Source organism: Cupressus sempervirens, chromosome 8 (genome assembly GCF_028749045.1).
Source record: "Cupressus sempervirens isolate cs-2001-9-10 chromosome 8, ASM2874904v1, whole genome shotgun sequence".
Lineage (NCBI taxonomy): Eukaryota > Viridiplantae > Streptophyta > Pinopsida > Cupressales > Cupressaceae > Cupressus > Cupressus sempervirens.
Window position 1 is genome coordinate 711,302,671 of NC_143125.1, and position 4,354 is coordinate 711,307,024.

The 4,354-nt window shown below is 33.9% G+C and overlaps 1 pseudogene across 1 annotated transcript; it reads left to right on the forward strand.

Annotated features, from left to right (window-relative positions):
- The first annotated feature begins 952 nt into the window (after nt 1-952).
- LOC149544418 (blue copper protein pseudogene) lies at nt 953-1,508 on the forward strand (annotated as a pseudogene). The gene is made up of 2 exons (XR_016355116.1): nt 953-1,124; nt 1,240-1,508. The product of XR_016355116.1 is annotated as a blue copper protein pseudogene (transcript).
- Nucleotides 1,509-4,354: the final 2,846 nt, after the last annotated feature.

The window sequence follows — 4,354 nt, forward strand, 5'->3', positions numbered from 1 at the left end:
AATAAAACCATGTACTGCAAAGGAGATGAATTTATAATTTTTTCAAATTGAATTTATGAGAATGATCCCCAAAATTATAATTTCTGTAATATGTGCTACTCGATGTCTTCATAACTATTTATATCAAGTCATAGTTCTAGTCTCCAACCATTGTAAATTTGTATAAGATTTGGGATGATAGAGAGAATTAAAATATGTAAAATAGATTCATGTATTGCACATATTTTTATAAGCTTTGAATGTCAATTATACAAGTAAATATAGTTAATGTGTGATAACATATTTTTTGTTAGAATTGTTTAAAATCTTTGAAACTATCATTCTAATATATCTTATATAGAACAATCAAATAACAATTATAAATAAACAATCATAATCTTATTAACTAATTTATAGGTTCTTATTTAAATTCATTAAACATTAAAAACAATTCCTTAAAAACAGGATATGATTCATAGATATAAACAGGAATAATTCTATTGTTAAATAAAATACTAAAGACAATAATAAAATTGTAAAAATGTGTTAAAAAAATTAAAATAAAATGTTCAAACTTATAAATATATATGTATTTAAAAAAATTTAGAAAACAAAAACTATAAATAATCCTTTGTAATTTATATCGACCATTTAATAATACCAAACTTAAAAAATATCGACCATTTAATAAAATATTTGAATGATATAAAAATTCAATGACATGAAGAATTCACATTTTTAGAAAAACTCTTTTGTCATTTGGGAAAATAGAAACAATGCAAGTCAAATAAATTGGTAGAACCTTTTGGGTTTAGCGCGATTCTTCACAATATCTGCCGTCCGGCCCTCCGGCTGGCGCCGGTTTTATTGCTATCATTCACAGAGAGCGGGGTTATAAACAGACATCATGGAAACCCTGTCAAAATACATTCTAATCGTTTTGAAGGAGTAGTTTGAAGAAAGAAAGAGCTCAATGGCAAATAAAATCCTGGTTTCGCTGATAGTGTTGGCCTCCCTATCATCATTCATCGTGATGAGTGATGCTGGCACACTTTTCACGGTGGGCGACGACAAGGGTTGGACACTTGGGTTTGACTACCAGGCGTGGGTACAAGATAAACAATTCCATGTTGGGGACAGCATTGGTACTAATTTTGATATCACTTATTCCTTCCAATTTCATTCTTATATTTCCCTTTCGTGAAAACTAATATTAGATCTCTGCATATACGATTGTGTAAATGTCATCGTGTATTACAGAGTTCAACTATGCGAAGGGTGTTCACAACGTACTGGTGGTGAATGGGACGTCATTCGCAAACTGTTTGAACGAACCGATCTTCCCTGTGTTGGACAGCGGACATGAGGTGCTGACATTCACTGGGACTGGGAATGCATGGTTCATCTGTGGATTTGGTCAGCACTGTGAAAACGGTATGAAGTTGAAGATAACAGTCACTGACGTTGAGTCCTCACCTTCACCAGCGCCCACGGCTACTGCAGAGACCTATCACTTAAGGCCTTGGTAATGCGCTTTCTTACTTACCAGGTCCCACAGTAGGCCTTGAGATTCTTCAGCCACCTTTTTTGTTTTATGAGTGAGTAGTTGTATCTTCTACCGGGCAAATAATTGTTCAAAATGCTACAATAAGAATTAACTGTGCTCAGCAATGTTGATTCCTATTCATTTGAAACGTTATTCAATCATTTTGAGTTCATAAAAGCGATTTTTGATTGAGTCATTACGCATTTGCCCCATGCGCTAAATGATTTGGATTTATGATAATATCATTCTATCGATTTCTATTCACGAAATTGAATGCAATTCTGACAACTATAGTTCGCTAAATCTTTAAGGAAACCCTTCTAACTTGAAACAAAAGAAAAATTCGTTAGTATAATAATCTATGCGACATAATTATTACCATCTTCAATTAAATCAAAATTATAAGAGATCCCATGCTTAAAGAGTCTATGATTATCAGCTCTACAATAAGCATCTGTAACTACCAAAATCGTAGAGGAAACAATTGATCATAACCGTTATGACGACACCGCGGAAATGTCATCCATTCTCTTGCGTAATATTTCTTCATCAAGAAATTAAATATAAATATAAGAACATTTAAATTACGTTGTTAACATAGTCATGTACAATCATTAATATTCACATTAATGTTGAACTTAATAAATCCTTCAGATTTATTCGTGAAACAAGAGCTGCATAGGTGCAGCTGGAGTCCCTGTCCGTTGCTTAAAATAAAGATTTTGTAATGTAGAGTGGTAGATAATGCATTCCAATATAGTGCAGCAATTGAAAAGCAATTCGAATGGAAATAACAATTTCCAAAGGAAATAACCATTACAGTAATATGACAACTTGCTGATTTATTAGGTTTACATTTTTATCCTCCTAAAGATTTGGATTTACCTCAACACGTTTCTAAAACTCTTTTAGATATCAAGCATTAGTTTTGTTATCATATCTTTTCTCTCATGTACAAAGTTTTCGTCCAAGTGTCTTTTTACAATTTGAAGTTGAAGTTGAAGTCCAATTTAAACTTCAAGTTCAAGTTCAAGTTCATCCCTTCCTTTTCATTTCGGAAAGGTGTTCTCCTCATCGAGCCAAGTCTATTTTTGGAAGTTGAAGTTGAAGCCGAAGTTGATTTAAACTTTAACTTCAACTTTGACTTCATGGTTTCCTAACGTGTACATGTTTCCTTGCAAAGAAGGCATAGTAGGATTATAAGTTCATTTTTGTAAATCAAAGGAATGGGTCGCACATGATGATGTTGAAGATGCAAAATGCAATAATTGTGGCAATTATGAGAAATTGTGTTAAGTACGGTTACTTTATGGAAAAAGGTTGTGTGCGGATTTTTGTGATATCATGAAAGGACAAGTTGCATGCGGATGTGATGAATATTTATTGCAAATAAGCCTTGCAAGACTTGTCAAAGTAAAAGTGACATGTTTGTAATTAACTCTTCCTGCCTGCTCAAATCTTTTCTCTAATATCCTCTATAATAACCTCTTGTCCTACATAACAACTCATTTCATCATCTTGAGCTCTCGACATTGATTGGTAAGCAAGGAAAGTGGATGTCTGGACTCTACCAAAAATTGTAAGTGCATTATCTTTCACTTTTTCATTTCCATGCCTAGTTTTCCCTTTGAAGTGTTTTGGCTTAATTCAATAAATCTATATCTTTTGAGTTAAACCATGGTGCTCTTTTGCCCCAAAATGCCTAAGCTTGAAAAGCCCTTCCTATTGAGTTCCCTTCTCAAAATTTGGGATAGTTTCATGGTGAATAAAAACCTAGGGGATATAATTAAGCACGTGAGGGATGTTTAGTATAGTCCCATACATTGAAAATTGGCCAGTAGTGGTTTCTTAGAAGCCACTACCTTCCCATCTGCTATTGAATGCCCAGAACTAGTCGTAGAGTGTGCAAATCACTATGAACCCAACACCAGATACATAAAAAAACTTTAGGGGAGGTGTTAGTAAGAATATGTAGGACAAGTGTTAGCACAACCCTAAGAATCCCTCATAAGGAACCCTATGAACCGTGGATCTTTGAGGAATCTAAGCATCTTTATCATGGTAGATTGAAGAACTACGACAACATCATAGCTCAAACTTGACTTTTGAGACTAGTAGAAGGGGGTTCTAGATTGCCTAAGCCATTAATAATTGAGCATATCATTAAAGAAATAGCAAACATTGTGTTACTTTTGAACAAGGTCAAGGGTAATGATCATGCATTTCATTGGGAAAGTTGGATGTCTCTTTTCATTTTGAAGATCATTAAAGGTGAAAAATTTATTGATTGGGCTGATTTAATAGCCGAGAATTTTCATAGAGGCCTCATAGCGATAGGTAGTTTCAGCCCATTCTTTCTATATTCCTACCTGGTCTATATTTTAGCAGCATCCAAAGAATGGGAGGGACTTCGACATATGCCCTGGACAAAAGAAATGACTATCTATCAATGCTATAAAGACCTTCATGCCACCAAATCTTGCAAGGAGTTCAAAAGGGTTAATGATGTTTTTCTTGGAAGGTTAGTTTTTGAGCTTCAAGGTCATGAAACTCATAGATTTTCAGAGGAATCCATGCAATCTATTAAAATTTATGGCTACTTTTATATCCAATTCCCTAAATTTACATATCTTAGAATTGGGGGTTTTTCTGGTGAACCACTTAAGTTGCCACATTACGGTTTAGACAGTATTGTTTTATCAGAGATATGTAGGCATCTTAGTTTTGTATTTCATTCCTCTGAAAGCACAAAGAAGTCACTTGCATGCCTATTCTCTATTGAGACTAGTCACCATAGGTGTTCAAATTACAAATAGGCTAAATTGGCAC